Source organism: Salvelinus alpinus, chromosome 21 (assembly GCF_045679555.1).
Source record: "Salvelinus alpinus chromosome 21, SLU_Salpinus.1, whole genome shotgun sequence".
NCBI lineage: Eukaryota > Metazoa > Chordata > Actinopteri > Salmoniformes > Salmonidae > Salvelinus > Salvelinus alpinus.
Window position 1 is genome coordinate 48,204,232 of NC_092106.1, and position 17,242 is coordinate 48,221,473.

The following is a 17,242-nucleotide window of genomic DNA, read 5'->3' on the forward strand; positions in this document are numbered from 1 at the left end:
TAGAGGGATTGAATGCTGTGAGAGAATATCAAGATGATGACAAATATCAAGAGAATAGAGATAACTAGGTCAAAGGGTGAATTTAGGAGATGGTGGAAACTAATCCAAAATGGTAGGCTATTCTCTTCTATAGCTTCTACAATAGTAAAATAAAACAATGTATAAAAAATATATTGCTTTACTTAAAGTAAGTAACACATGTACTTATCAATGAACCCACGTCAAGATTATATTTACAGATTGGATAAATTCATACTTTGGGATGATTTTCTGTCCACAAAACAGCACTGAACAAAATCAATCCTTACTTCACATCAAAGTGAGAGAGATACAGTATCCTGTAACTTTATGTGGACTTAAAAACTGGGGAAATGTGTTTCATGTGATGCAATCACCAGACGTGGAAGTCCAATCTCTGTTTGGAAATGTTTTGGACCCCAACACTTTGTACGTGTTGCAAGAGCCGTTTTGCAGCCAGAAAATGTTACCCTTCGTTTGCATCACAGAGTTACTTACAGGTGTTAAAAAATTATTTAAAATGACAGACCACCACTTAAAAATCATTCTCCACCATCCGGGGGAACGGAGTAAGACAAAAGATAACAGAGACAAGTGAACTAAATGCCCACACTGGACTGACATGGACAAATGGTATGATGACCTCATTGTAGTGACCTTACTGAAAGTGACCGGTCTCTCAGTCAGGAGCGACCGGTCTCTCAGTCAGGAGCGACCGGTCTCTCAGTCAGGAGCGACCGGTCTCTCAGTCAGGAGCGACCGGTCTCTCAGTCAGGAGCGACCGGTCTCTCAGTCAGGAGCGACCGGTCTCTCAGTCAGGAGCGACCGGTCTCTCAGTCAGGAGCGACCGGTCTCTCAGTCAGGAGCGACCGGTCTCTCAGTCAGGAGCGACCGGTCTCTCAGTCAGGAGCGACCGGTCTCTCAGTCAGGAGCGACCGGTCTCTCAGTCAGGAGCGACCGGTCTCTCAGTCAGGAGCGACCGGTCTCTCAGTCAGGAGCGACCGGTCTCTCAGTCATTTGTAAAAAGTTCGGCGAAGCAGCAGAATGTTACTGTCTGTCTTGTATCCCTGTTTGTATGTATGGTGAGGAGGGTCCATCCGTCTGCAGAGTGAGTGTGTGTGTGTGTGTGTGTGTGAGAGAGAGAGAGAATGTGTGTGTGTCTCTCAGCACACACACACGGTGGTCTTGCCGTGTTGCTGTTGGAGTAGCGCAGGGGGCGGAGAGATGGTTTCTGGTCCTTTCCTCCACCGTCTTTTGCCCCCGCCACCCCCGCCGCCGCTCCCACCGGTGTTGTCTCGCCATTCTTCCTCCGGCTCCTCTTGACGGACGGGACGGGGTTGGGCGACGTCTCAGCCAGCGTCCGTTTGCCGCCGGGCGTCCTGGCATTGACATCACTAAGCTTCTCCCCCGGGGCGGGGCTGTCGGTCATCAAGGGAAACCTGGTGCGGGAGTCGTCATCCGAGTCAGAGAGGGGCGGGCCGAAGGGATCTGATAGGGCCAAGGCGTACAGGCTGCTCCCTGATAGGCCGTTTCGTCTCTCCAGGGTCGGGAGGAGCTCACACACAGCAGACGACATGTCCATGTCTGGAACCTAGAGAGAGAGAGACAGGGAGATTGACAGAGAGAGACAGAGAGAAAGAAAGAGAGACAGAGACAGAGAGAGAAACAGAGAAACAGAGACAGACCGAGAGAGAGAGACACAGAGAGAGAGACAGAGACAGACCGAGAGAGAGAGACACAGAGAGAGAGACAGAGAGAGACAGAGAGAGACAGAGAGAGAGAGAGAGAGACAGAGAGACAGAGAGAGAAACAGACCGGGAGAGAGAGACACAGAGAGAGACCGAGAGAGACAGAGAGAGACAGATAAATACATTTAATACAGTAGTAATAAAGTAGTAATTATGATTTAGCATGTGTCCCAGATTGCACCCTATTTTCCCCCATAGGACTCTGGTCAAAAGCAGTGCACTATATAGGGAATAGAATGCCATTTGGGACACAACCCTTACAAGTCCCTCTGCTCTGTACCTTGATGAGTGGTGTGTTGGAGCGGGAGTCCGATGCGGGGCCACAGTGTTGTCCCTCGGCCAGGTTCAGCAGCACCTCCTCATGGTGGAGGGGTTCCTGAGGGACACCCGGCTCCTGCAGGGCGATCACGATGGCCGACGTGTTGTCCGCACGCAGCATCCTCTGGCGCCACCGCAGGAGGGCGTGGCTCACCAGCTGGCGAGCGCTGGACACCCCGCACGGCGCCTAGGAGAGAGGTATTTACAGTAGTTAAATCAGACCTGGCTGAACACAAGCCTCGGTGGCCCAGTTAGAAAAGCCATGAGCCGGGTTCAGTAGGGAGGGAAAAGAAAGTTTCAAAACAGAGTGAATCAGGGGAGGTGCCACCTAAACCAATAAGAAACACTATTATATTTGCTACGGTGTGCCCTACTGAACAGGGCATCACAACTCACCATGGCCTCATCGTTGTCCTGGCACATGGAGACGGCGTCCTGGGGGGGCACCATGTTCCACAGCCCGTCACTGCCCAGGATGATGTACCGGTGTTTATTGGGGTCAAGGGTCAGAACACAGGTGTCTGGCTCTGGGGACACTACAAACTCTCCGCTGTAGAAGTCATAGCTCCACAGGTCCCCTATAGGGACAGAAGATCATTCAATAAAAAAGGTTATTTATCTCACAAGGGAACACTGGATAACAAGGGGAAAGGAGAAGTGAAGATGAGGGTTTTACACACATCCACAATATTTTACAGTAACTGGACAAAAAACAAGATGACATGCAGAGAAAAAAGGGAACGCCCAACTGCCTCATTGCCAGTCTTGCTGTTCCCAACTGACCCATTGCCCGTCTTGCTGCTCCCAACTGCCCGTCTTGCTGCTCCCAATTGCCCGTCTTGCTGTTCCCAACTGCCCCATTGCCCGTCTTGCTGCTCCCAACTGCCCGTCTTGCTGCTCCCAATTGCCCGTCTTGCTGTTCCCAACTGCCCCATTGCCCGTCTTGCTGTTCCCAACTGCCCCATTGCCCGTCTTGCTGTTCCCAACTGCCCCATTGCCCGTCTTGCTGTTCCCAACTGCCCCATTGCCCGTCTTGCTGTTCCCAACTGCCCCATTGCCCGTCTTGCTGTTCCCAACTGCCCCATTGCCCGTCTTGCTGTTCCCAACTGCCCCATTGCCCGTCTTGCTGTTCCCAACTGCCCGTCTTGCTGTTCCCAACTGCCTCATTGCCAGTCTTGCTGCTCCCAACTGCCTCATTGCCAGTCTTGCTGTTCCCAACTGCCCATTGCCCGTCTTGCTGCTCCCAACTGCCCCATTGCCCGTCTTGCTGCTCCCAACTGCCCCATTGCCCGTCTTGCTGTTCCCAACTGCCTCATTGCCCGTCTTGCTGCTCCCAACTGCCTCATTGCCCGTCTTGCTGCTCCCAACTGCCTCATTGCCAGTCTTGCTGCTCCCAACTGCCCCATTGCCCGTCTTGCTGTTCCCAACTGCCTCATTGCCCGTCTTGCTGCTCCCAACTGCCTCATTGCCAGTCTTGCTGTTCCCAACTGCCCCATTGCCCGTCTTGCTGTTCCCAACTGCCCCATTGTCCGTCTTGCTGCTCCCAACTGCCCCATTGTCCGTCTTGCTGCTCCCAACTGCCCCATTGCCCGTCTTGCTGCTCCCAACTGCCCCATTGCCCGTCTTGCTGTTCCCAACTGCCCCATTGTCCGTCTTGCTGCTCCCAACTGCCCCATTGCCCGTCTTGCTGCTCCCAACTGCCCCATTGCCCGTCTTGCTGCTCCCAACTGCCCCATTGCCCGTCTTGCTGCTCCCAACTGCCCCATTGCCCGTCTTGCTGCTCCCAACTGCCCCATTGCCCGTCTTGCTGTTCCCAACTGCCTCATTGCCCGTCTTGCTGCTCCCAACTGCCCGTCTTGCTGCTCCCAACTGCCCCATTGCCCATCTTGCTGTTCCCAACTGCCCCATTGCCCGTCTTGCTGCTCCCAACTGCCCCATTGCCCGTCTTGCTGTTCCCAACTGCCCCATTGCCCGTCTTGCTGTTCCCAACTGCCCCATTGCCCGTCTTGCTGCTCCCAACTGCCCCATTGCCCGTCTTGCTGCTCCCAACTGCCCCATTGCCCGTCTTGCTGTTCCCAACTGCCCCATTGCCAGTCTTGCTGCTCCCAACTGCCTCATTGTCCGTCTTGCTGTTCCCAACTGCCCCATTGCCCGTCTTGCTGTTCCCAACTGCCTGGCTTGCTGTTCCCAACTGCCTGTCTTGCTGTTCCCAACTGCCCCACTGTCAGTCTTGCTGCTCCCAAACATAGTTATATATGGGTTCTTTATGTTTGGAAACAGCAATACAGTGATCAGTGAGTCAAGTAGTTAGAGGAGGAGTAAGCTCTTTCAGAAGCTAACAGATTCATTACCCGCCGACACTACTCCCCGCCGACACTACTCCCCGCCGACACTACTACTCCCCGCCGACACTACTACTCCCCGCCGACACTACTACTCCCCGCCGACACTACTACTCCCCGCCGACACTACTACTCCCCGCCGACACTACTACTCCCCGCCGACACTACTACTCCCCGCCGACACTACTACTCCCCGCCGACACTACTACTCCCCGCCGACACTACTACTCCCCGCCGACACTACTACTCCCCGCCGACACTACTCCCCGCCGACACTACTCCCCGCCGACACTACTCCCCGCCGACACTACTCCCCGCCCACACTACTCCCCGCCGACACTACTACCCGCCCACACTACTACCCGCCCACACTACTACCCGCCCACACTACTACCCGCCGACACTACTACCCGCCGACACTACTACCCGCCGACACTACTACCCGCCGACACTACTACCCGCCGACACTACTACCCGCCCACACTACTCCCCGCCCACACTACTCCCCGCCCACACTACTCCCCGCCCACACTACTCCCCGCCGACACTACTACCCGCCGACACTACTACCCGCCCACACTACTACCCGCCCACACTACTACCCGCCCACACTACTACCCGCCGACACTACTACCCGCCGACACTACTACCCACCCACACTACTACCCGCCAACACTACTACCCACCGAAACTACTACCCAACATTACTTACCAACAACAGCTGCAGAAAAAGCCGTGGGGTCAGAGTGCAGTCCCACTGGCCACACACTGGTGGAACCAACGTTGAATTGACGTCTGTGCCCAGTGGGGTATTTATTTAGTTTGCTAGCAAGTCTCTCACACTATGAAACATCTGCACAACATAATCCCATGATCAGACCGAACAGCTCGAAGGCTTTGAAAAAACAAATCTGATTTCAGCTAATAGGGAGAAGTATTTAACAAAATAACTACATGATGGAATTCACTCATCATAAACTATTTACATATCATAGAAATACATTTGTGGAAGTTACGGAAACTTTGCGACAACCACAACAACATACCTAGAGCTCTGGCCACAGCCAGGAACGGTATCTGGTCGATGACAGTGCTCCTCCGGACGGGCCCGTTATGAGTCAGCCTGGGTCTCTTCCACACCACCCGGTTCACACCAGACTTCTTTATCACACTGGAGATAGGAGGGAGAGACAGACAGGACAGTTATCACACTGGAGATAGGAGGGAGAGAGACAGACAGGACAGTTATCACACTGGAGATAGGAGGGAGAGAGACAGACAGGACAGTTATCACACTGGAGAAAGGAGGAAGAGAGACAGACAGGACAGTTATCACACTGGAGATAGGAGGGAGAGAGACAGACAGGACAGTTATCACACTGGAGATAGGAGGGAGAGAGACAGACAGGACAGTTATCACACTGGAGAAAGGAGGAAGAGAGACAGACAGGACAGTTATCACACTGGAGATAGGAGGAAGAGAGACAGACAGGACAGTTATCACACTGGAGATAGGAGGAAGAGAGACAGACAGGACAGTTATCACACTGGAGATAGGAGGAAGAGAGACAGACAGGACAGTTATCACACTGGAGATAGGAGGGAGAGAGACAGACAGGACAGTTATCACACTGGAGATAGGAGGGAGACAGACAGACAGGACATGAGGGAGAGAGACAGGCAGGACAGTTATCATAGGCCTTTAGTAAGGTAGTAATGATGTACTAGTTATGGTTTAGCCGTAAATTTAGTAAGGTAAAAGGCATCCTATTACCTTAATAGCACACCTGTCCATCCCTCTAGTCTAGTCACCCAGTCAGTTCTACAGTAGTCTGTCCATCCCTCTAGTCTAGTAACCCAGTCAGTTCTACAGTAGTCTGTCCATCCCTCTAGTCTAGTTACCCAGTCAGTTCTACAGTAGTCTGTCCATCCCTCTAGTCTAGTTACCCAGTCAGTTCTACAGTAGTCTGTCCATCCCTCTAGTCTAGTAACCCAGTCAGTTATACAGTAGTCTGTCCATCCCTCTAGTCTAGTAACCCAGTCAGTTCTACAGTAGTCTGTCCATCCCTCTAGTCTAGTAACCCAGTCAGTTCTACAGTAGTCTGTCCATCCCTCTAGTCTAGTTACCCAGTCAGTTCTACAGTAGTCTGTCCATCCCTCTAGTCTAGTAACCCAGTCAGTTCTACAGTAGTCTGTCCATCCCTCTAGTCTAGTAACCCAGTCAGTTCTACAGTAGTCTGTCCATCCCTCTAGTCTAGTAACCCAGTCAGTTCTACAGTAGTCTGTCCATCCCTCTAGTCTAGTTACCCAGTCAGTTCTACAGTAGTCTGTCCATCCCTCTAGTCTAGTAACCCAGTCAGTTCTACAGTAGTCTGTCCATCCCTCTAGTCTAGTAACCCAGTCAGTTCTACAGTAGTCTGTCCATCCCTCTAGTCTAGTTACCCAGTCAGTTCTACAGTAGTCTGTCCATCCCTCTAGTCTAGTAACTCAGTCAGTTCTACAGTAGTCTGTCCATCCCTCTAGTCTAGTAACCCAGTCAGTTCTACAGTTCCCTCTAGTCTAGTTACCCAGTCAGTTCTACAGTAGTCTGTCCATCCCTCTAGTCTAGTAACCCAGTCAGTTCTACAGTAGTCTGTCCATCCCTCTAGTCTAGTAACCCAGTCAGTTCTACAGTAGTCTGTCCATCCCTCTAGTCTAGTTACCCAGTCAGTTCTACAGTAGTCTGTCCATCCCTCTAGTCTAGTAACTCAGTCAGTTCTACAGTAGTCTGTCCATCCCTCTAGTCTAGTAACCCAGTCAGTTCTACAGTAGTCTGTCCATCCCTCTAGTCTAGTAACCCAGTCAGTTCTACAGTAGTCTGTCCATCCCTCTAGTCTAGTAACCCAGTCAGTTCTACAGTAGTCTGTCCATCCCTCTAGTCTAGTCACCCAGTCAGTTCTACAGTAGTCTGTCCATCCCTCTAGTCTAGTTACCCAGTCAGTTCTACAGTAGTGTGTCCATCCCTCTAGTCTAGTTACCCAGTCAGTTCTACAGTAGTCTGTCCATCCCTCTAGTCTAGTTACCCAGTCAGTTCTACAGTAGTCTGTCCATCCCTCTAGTCTAGTTACCCAGTCAGTTCTACAGTAGTCTGTCCATCCCTCTAGTCTAGTAACCCAGTCAGTTCTACAGTAGTCTGTCCATCCCTCTAGTCTAGTTACCCAGTCAGTTCTACAGTAGTCTGTCCATCCCTCTAGTCTAGTTACCCAGTCAGTTCTACAGTAGTCTGTCCATCCCTCTAGTCTAGTTACCCAGTCAGTTCTACAGTAGTCTGTCCATCCCTCTAGTCCAGTTAACTTTCTGACTGACTGGGTTTTCTGTTATTTTCCACCAAGCAGCAGGCATACAGCAGGACAGACACTGATTGTGAGCTTGCAGTAGCGTAGAGTAGACAATGCAGACAGAGAGAGAGAGGTTCTCTTTGGCTCGAACCCATTCCCCTGTCACAGGGGCTGTTGTTTTGAATGCACGGTCACATGAGAGTACGGCTGTGGTTGTGTTGTGGTTGTGCTACGGTTGGGGGCCCTAGTACAATAGTATGTGTCGGTTAGGCTAGTCCGTCAGACAGACTAAACATTACAACGTTGAGTTAGTTAGTTCTCCAGTTGGCTGGCTAGACAACCTAGTTGGGTAGTATGTGTTGGTCAGTCTTACCTGCCCCCCAGCCCTTCGATGCGCTCTCTCTCCTTAGGCAGCTCAGGCTTGTGGTCCTGTGTAACCTCCACGGCCCTGATGAACTGGTCCGTGGGGTCATCCTGGACCCCCAGCACTATGGCAGAGTCTCCTACGTGGGCCACGTACATTCGGTCCCCCCGGATGACCACTACACTGGCCGTGGTGCCTGAGGTGCTGGGTAACCCTGTGAAAGTCTTGGGCCATTCGGCTGCAGAGAGAGGGAGGGAGGAAAAGAGAGAGAGAGGAAAAGACAGGGAGGGAGAGAGAGAGGAAAAAAGAGAGAGACAGAGAAAGATGAAGAGAGAGACAGAGAGAGAATGACAAGAGAGAGAGAGGAAGAGAGAGAGAGAGAGAGAGAGAGAGCGAGAGGAAAAGAGAGAGAGAACATGTTAAAATATTGGAAGCTGCCCAGCCTTAGAAGAAGCGTTCAGAGTCGGACAAAAGCTTCTTACCTGAGGTCTCTGCCTGCAATAACATGTTCCCTGACCACAACAACAGTTTAGGAAGAACCTCCACTTTTAAAAAGGTCCCGAACAGTTATTCTGGAAAGTACTTTCTGAAACGACAGGCTGAGTGGGCGCGAGGAGCTTATATTTATGCGGTCGCCTTGACTGACAGCTTGTCTGAAACACCTACGGCAAGCAATTTGGATGCAGTGAATAGTGTTGCAGTCATTTTATCTCAAGCTAATTTGGTGATACACAAAGCAACTGAAAACATTGAAATTGCATCAATGATATAATAAAATGTCAAATGTAAAATTATATAACAAAAAAAAAGAATTTTTTTTTACATTCTATTATATCATTGATGCAATTTCAGATTATATATATATATATATATATATATATATATATATATATATATATATATATATATATATATACATATTTTGTTTGTTTCTTGTGATGACGTTCACAGCAGCACTGGCGGATATGTTGACTTGACAACAGCGTCAGAGTTTTGAACGACCAATCCCCTGCTTTTGTTCCATGCTGGCTGAAGACCTAGCTAGCCAGCAGGTAGCGAACACCAGACACAGATGAAGACCTAGCTAGCCAGCAGGTAGCGAACACCAGACACAGATGAAGACCTAGCTAGCCAGCGGTTAGCTAACACCAGACACAGATGAAGACCTAGCTAGCCAGCGGTTAGCTAACACCAGACACAGATGAAGACCTAGCTAGCCAGCAGGTAGCTAACACCAGACACAGATGAAGACCTAGCTAGCCAGCAGGTAGCTAACACCAGACACAGATGAAGACCTAGCTAGCCAGCAGGTAGCTAACACCAGACACAGATGAAGACCTAGCTAGCCAGCAGTTAGCTAACACCAGACACAGATGAAGACCTAGCTAGCCAGCAGGTAGCTAACACCAGACACAGATGAAGACCTAGCTAGCCAGCAGGTAGCTAACACCAGACACAGATGAAGACCTAGCTAGTCAGCAACTAGCTAACACCAGACACAGATGAAGACCTAGCTAGCCAGCAACTAGCTAACCAGACACAGATGAAGACCTAGCTAGCCAGTAACTAGCTAACACCAGACACAGATGAAGACCTAGCTAGCCAGCAACTAGCTAACCAGACACAGATGAAGACCTAGCTAGCCAGCAAGTAGCGAACACCAGACACAGATGAAGACCTAGCTAGCCAGCAAGTAGCGAACACCAGACACAGATGAAGACCTAGCTAGCCAGCAAGTAGCGAACACCAGACACAGATGAAGACCTAGCTAGCCAGCAAGTAGCGAACACCAGACACAGATGAAGACCTAGCTAGCCAGCAAGTAGCGAACACCAGACACAGATGAAGACCTAGCTAGCCAGTAACTAGCTAACACCAGACACAGATGAAGACCTAGCTAGCCAGCAACTAGCTAACCAGACACAGATGAAGACCTAGCTAGCCAGCGGTTAGCTAACACCAGACACAGATGAAGACCTAGCTAGCCAGCAAGTAGCGAACACCAGACACAGATGAAGACCTAGCTAGCCAGCAAGTAGCGAACACCAGACACAGATGAAGACCTAGCTAGCCAGCAGGTAGCGAACACCAGACACAGATGAAGACCTAGCTAGCCAGCAGGTAGCTAACACCAGACACAGATGAAGACCTAGCTAGCCAGCAAGTAGCGAACACCAGACACAGATGAAGACCTAGCTAGCCAGCAGGTAGCTAACACCAGACACAGATGAAGACCTAGCTAGCCAGTAACTAGCTAACACCAGACACAGATGAAGACCTAGCTAGCCAGCAAGTAGCGAACACCAGACACAGATGAAGACCTAGCTAGCCAGCAGGTAGCTAACACCAGACACAGATGAAGACCTAGCTAGCCAGTAACTAGCTAACACCAGACACAGATGAAGACCTAGCTATCCAGTAACTAGCTAACACCAGACACAGATGAAGACCTAGCTAGCCAGCAAGTAGCGAACACCAGACACAGATGAAGACCTAGCTAGCCAGTAACTAGCTAACACCAGACACAGATGAAGACCTAGCTATCCAGTAACTAGCTAACACCAGACACAGATGAAGACCTAGCTAGCCAGCAAGTAGCGAACACCAGACACAGATGAAGACCTAGCTAGCCAGCAAGTAGCGAACACCAGACACAGATGAAAGGGGAAACACATAAGAATCTTTGCCATAGATGAATAGGGTAAACGTTTTATTATATTTGCCGACACCCTACAGTCAAATGTTGGCACCAGTGAAGCAGCCATCTAGCTATTATAAACCACACCCCTCTGCAAACCCTTCTCCGATGTTGGTTACAAGGCAGTACTTATTTCAATTAGGTAAAAGAATATCCGGTTACCATTGGTGTATTTAAAATTAGAGTTAAGGTGATGTCACCTTGTGCCCTTAATAATGAATCATAGTGTTTGACATGGGGGGAGGGGACCAGTAACTTCATGATCAAACTTCATCAATGTGGAAGCAACAGTCATTTTTCAAACTTTGATCTGGTTTCCTTCAAATATCACATTTCTTGAAAAAACATGATAGACTGTTCATGACCTTTAAACTAAAAAGACGCAACTTTGTCTGCCATCTTCACAGACCCGACACCAGGCCAGTGAGATCAGAGGAACACACGACAGGGTCAGGATGAGAGACTGATGCTTCTCCAGATTACAAACACAGACCCAGACAGACCTTTTATCAACACCTGTGACAAGTCTGGGCATGTGCAAGTAGTAGTGAATTATGGCTGTCTGGAGAGCTACACTCCTGTAGGTTTTAACTCCAACCCTATTCCTGGAGAGATACCCTCCTGTAGGTTTTAACACCAACCCTGTTCCTGGAGAGATACCCTCCTGTAGGTTTTAACTCCAACCCTGTTCCTGGAGAGAGACCCTCCTGTAGGTTTTAACTCCAACCCTGTTCCTGGAGAGATACCCTCCTGTAGGTTTTAACTCCAACCCTGTTCCTGGAGAGATACCTTCCTGTAGGTTTTAACAGGATTGGAACAGGAACAGGGTTGGAGTTAAAACCTACAGGAGGGTATCTCTCCAGGAACAGGGTTGGAGTTAAAACCTACAGGAGGGTATCTCTCCAGGAACAGGGTTGGAGTTAAAACCTACAGGAGGGTATCTCTCCAGGAACAGGGTTGGAGTTAAAACCTACAGGAGGGTATCTCTCCAGGAACAGGGTTGGAGTTAAAACCTACAGGAGGGTATCTCTCCAGGAACAGGGTTGAGCAGCCCTGGTATAGGGTATCATTAGTGACACATCCATTGGCATAACAAATAGTTGCTGCACATGTTTGTTCCAGGTCAGCACTCAGCACTAACAAACACATGACTCAACTAATCAAGGACTTGATTTAGTTGAGTTAATACTGGGCTCAAAGAAAAATGCACATCCTTGAGTTTCCCCAGGACTAGATTGCAGTTTGGATCCACTGTGTCACCGTGACTTGACGGGGCAGTCGAAAGAACCAGAGCGAATCGCTGATGACCGCCCTAAATACAACTGCCCTCACAGCTGATAAGCCAAGAGACTCGTTCATCAAATGATAAGAGAAGGGGGAACAATCATCATACCTCAGCGGGGGGGGGGCTAGGTCTTTCCAGATCCAATAGGATATGCTGCTTCATACAGACTCTCCTTCACAACCAACGATATCAGATCTCACATGCTGCCTGGCCTGCCTCGTCCAGCAATAAACCTGATGTGTTACGTCATCGAGGTCAAACAACCGCCGTCAACTCTTTCCAAACACGCAGCTGAACCGTTGTCATGTGTATCGAAAGCAAAACAGAGGAAGAGGCACTATGGGAAAAATCCCATTCGCGGTAGTGATGTGCCGTTCGTGAACCATTATTATTTTTTTAAACTTATCTTTTTACTGACCCAAGGAGTCAAAAAGTCGTTTTTCTGAGTGACTCGTTCATTTGAAGTTTGTTTGGCCTGCTTGGAGCTGTGCCACCCCCCCCAAAAAAATACAGTTCATTATTTCATTATCTGTTTGCAATGCACAGCAGTGACATCTGCTGGTCAGCAATAAATAGCAGCGTGTGATTATCAGAAAGACGTTTTTCCTCCACTCTTTTCATCAAAAGTCAGTAGGTCGTTGGCTTCAGTAGCCTATAATCAGTTGGAACACCAGGCTCACATCTTACTTCCCCTTTTGATGCGTTCAAGGTGACTATTTTTCAAAAACAGAATCTATGTTATTATTTATGGATTCTTAAGACAGAAGCTTTATACTATACTAAATAAAACAAATTATTTAAACCACATACCCTCATGTCCCTGAATGTTTGTGCAAAGTTCCCTACGCTAAGCTACCGTCAAGAGAAACTTCTAGTACAAAAATCCTAACTATATTTGTAAGTACGGTGTGCAGTAGAGGTCGGTGTTTTAAATCAGCTTGGAATCGAATAAAACACCGGAACTACGACGAAATCAGTGGGATCTCATATGTTACAACACACAGTTTGAAAAAGCACGTGATCAAATAAATATTTCCAACTTCAGTGTTTTCAAAACAAACAGGAACTGAATTATTTATTTATTTTTATCGAAAAAAGCTCCAACTGGGAAAATTCGATTTGAACGATCATCCAACTCAGAATTCCAACTCGGGAACTCGGGCCTCTTTCTAGAGCTCCAACTTTCTGACCTGAAGATCACTGACGTCACGATTTGACCTCGTATTTTTCTGAGTTCTCGGTTGTTTTGAACGCAGCATTATCTGCTTCACGATTTCGAAGTATTCCTCAGAGCTCTTGTATAAAACGTAACATCACTAGCCATAAACACTCACATTGGTGCCACAAAAAAAGAGAAGATGATGACATGCAGGTATGCTGGGGGGGGAAACGTGCCGTTTTTAGTTCAAGATTATTTGTTTCCAATATGTCATCTATAGCCTAAGAGCGCTTTATAAACTGTTGATTGATTGTGGGGTTTGAATAGTGTGAGAAGACAACAACATATTTAGTGAGAATCACAACATAAAAGTACAAAATAATTTCTAGCTCTTAACTAATGTCGATGTCCAGGCCCCAGGGGAAATCCAAATAGCATAATAAAACAAAGGTAATATAACCCCTCGGTGTAACGGTGAGACTCTCATGACCACGTACATGCCGGTTGTTTTGCTCTGGGTCCTCCGGTACCAGTTGAAAAAAAGAAATGGACGTAAATACGGAGACTGTTTACTGACAAAAATGTTTAAAAAATTCATTAAAATGTTTCCTGGTCTTTCTCTCAGATATGACAGACACTTCAGAACAAACTTCCTTAAATATTGTTTGGTGGACTATCTGTTATTCAATGTGTTTCTATTGGCTAATAGCAGTAAGGGATTATCTGTTATTCAATGTGTTTCTATTGGCTAATAGCAGTAAGGACTATCTGTTATTCAATGTGTTTCTATTGGCTAATAGCAGTAAGGACTATCTGTTATTCAATGTGTTTCTATTGGCTAATAGCAGTAAGGACTATCTGTTATTCAATGTGTTTCTATTGGCTAATAGCAGTAAGGACTATCTGTTATTCAATGTGTTTCTATTGGCTAATAGCAGTAAGGACTATCAGTTATTCAATGTGTTTCTATTGGCTAATAGCAGTAAGGACTATCTGTTATTCAATGTGTTTCTATTGGCTAATAGCAGTAAGGACTATCTGTTATTCAATGTGTTTCTATTGGCTAATAGCAGTAAGGACTATCAGTTATTCAATGTGTTTCTATTGGCTAATAGCAGTAAGGACTATCTGTTATTCAATGTGTTTCTATTGGCTAATAGCAGTAAGGACTATCTGTTATTCAATGTGTTTCTATTGGCTAATAGCAGTAAGGACTACCTGTTATTCAATGTGTTTCTATTGGCTAATAGCAGTAAGGACTATCAGTTATTCAATGTGTTTCTATTGGCTAATAGCAGTAAGGACAAATAAAAATGTTCATCAACATTTTTTTTTAGATACTTCAAGGGGTCTTAAAATTCAAAATAAAATAGCAAAATTATCCTTGGTATGACCTTCTTAAAACAATTCCATATAGCTTAGTAGTTCACTTTATTAAAGAGGACTGGGATAGGTTATTTTATATTAGGATTAACACAGGCTCCTCCGACTCAACGGCTCCATACACCTGATCAGACTACCAACTGTCATATGCCCACATGAGCATCAGTGCAGAGCTGCAGCAGAGCTGTTTTGCATGTTATTTTGGCATTAATACATGTCACATATCAGTTTAAAAACAATGTAAATAAATAAATAAATACTAAATGGAGTTAATAAAGCCTCCATACAAACATGGTCTCTTTTATGCTTTGTTGAGTAAGGCAGCGTCAAAATACATGTGTTTCAGCCTAGCTCAGTGCTTTCTGTGGTGGTGGGGCAGCCAGCGGGAAAATACGGAGCGTAGGGGTTGGTAATGTTCTCTAGTTGCCCCGTGATTGGCTAAGTGTTCTGTCACTCATGGGGACACTACCTAATTGCCAAATCTAAGAGTAGAGCTTGAAAATTCAAGCCCCTTGGATGCTGCCATAGTTACACATTACAAGTGCCCATCCAAGAAGGCTCAAGATCATTGATCACAGATAAAATGACGTCAAATCACGTTATATTTACAATAGCTTTGATTGGACTGATCACGTCAACATCATACTTTCAAAATCTTAGCTAACAGTCATCATCATGAATCAAGTCGACAATCTACTGCGCTTTTTAATCCTGGTCATATGAAGAGAAATTAGAGATAAAATGTATCGGTGCTCATCAGCCATTGGTCATAAACATTACACAACAAGTTGGGAATCGCAAATTCAACAATGAGTGGTTTGGAAGGAATCAGTGGCTATCTGCAAGCGTTGCAGATAGCAAAGCAATCAATCACTAGCCTGCTATTCAGTGGAGTGGGTGTGTGCTCATCACCCTCACTGCAGCTCAGTACTCATCGAAGGCAAGCAATACATTCAAGAGTCGTTCATAATCTAGTTCGGTTGCGGACACAACTAGAGCTCGTTTCAAATGTATCAAGAAATATTCTTATTTGTATGCCTAGTAAATCAACACATGTACATTGTTTAAACCACACGTTTACAAGTCTATCACAAATGACAGCTCCAGTAAGAAAAACCCCTATGGTGAAGGACATGTGGGGCGGCAGGTAGCCTAGTGGTTAAGACTAGTAACCGAAAGGTTGCAAGATCGAATCCCCGAGCTGACAAGGTAGAAATCTATCGTTCTGCCCCTGAACAAGGCAGCTAACCCACTGTTCCTAGACCGTCATTGTATATCATTATTTGTTCTTAACTGACTTGCCTAGTTAAATAAATGTGAAAGAGAGGCTTGTAGAATCATGATTCTTTCTCGAGTTTTCAGTTCGCCGGTAGGGCATTACTTACTCGAACGAAATGAGTCGATAGACTCGCTCTTTTGACTTAACGAGTCGAAAAGATCCGAGTCAGTGAAAAGAGCTCAACTTCCCCATCACTAATTCACGGAGCCCCCCTCGCCCGCTTGAGTGTGACCTGATAGGTTGGGGGTTTAGAAAATAATCGTGAGATGTCTCTTTCTTTGCTCTACAGACAGATGGCAAGCCGTGGTATGTTTATTTTGCTAGCCAAGCCTGAGAACCCAAACCACATATTCAGCCTGTGGTGGCCATTTAATTCTTAGCGTTTGCACGTTTAGAGGCTTGTTAGTTAAATGCACTAGAGGCATTTAGAAAACACAAAAACACAAATCCCAATGTACAAAGCTAGCTAGCTAGACGCATGGATGATTATTTAACTTACGTAGCTTTTTCCACATGGCATGGTGGCAGGCAACGAAACCTTTCCGAATAGCTGCACACACTTCCTCGTCATCCTTGGACCAAAAGCCCCGCTGTTTCTTGATGAATTCCCACAAATAGTCCCTTGCGAATTGCGCTGCTTCGCGGCCTCCGTGGCCATCAAACACCGCGAAGAAAGCCACTGAGCGCTGGGGGTGGTTATCGCTCTTGGTCGCAGCCGGAGTACTCTCCACTTTCGATCCTGCCAGTGCAGCAGCTGCAAAACGTTGGTTCCCATTTTGTACATTTTGTGTCCATGTAACTGTAGTGGATGCAGAGGCAGATAGAGGATCGTTCAGTGCGTTGTGTGCAGTCCGATCTTGCTGCTCGTTTTCAGGCTTTTCCGGCACAATGTCGGCCGTCGAGCTATTCCCTTTGGTCTCATCTTGTTCGTCCGAGTTCAGCTCGTCTTCCCCCGGCTCAGGCTCCATTACTACCTCGGTAACATCCTCCATGTATTTTCTGCCTCCCTGATCGGAAAAAACACTCACTCGCATCAACAATGCGTTTTCCATGGCTGTAGAGACGTCTTTCTTCAGATGCTGGGGGTTTGTAGTACCTAAAAATGTCTTCAAAAGTATTTTAAGTTAAGTTTATGGCAGCTTAATGATCAATCGCCCGCTTTCAGTCTTTGTTTATTTTCAAGCCTTGTAGGCATGCTCAGGAACGCATTGACGTCAGAGCTATATCAACTGGGGGTAATGTCCGGAAAAATGCACCAGTGCGCCTCCTACTGGATGTGTAAATCAAAATGTATTTGTCACATGCTTCAGAAACAACAGGTGTAGACTACA

The 17,242-nt window shown here is 47.3% G+C and overlaps 1 pseudogene; it reads right to left on the reverse strand.

Annotated features, from left to right (window-relative positions):
* Nucleotides 1-1,043: 1,043 nt before the first annotated feature.
* Nucleotides 1,044-17,120, reverse strand: LOC139548409 (protein phosphatase 1D-like; annotated as a pseudogene).
* Nucleotides 17,121-17,242: the final 122 nt, after the last annotated feature.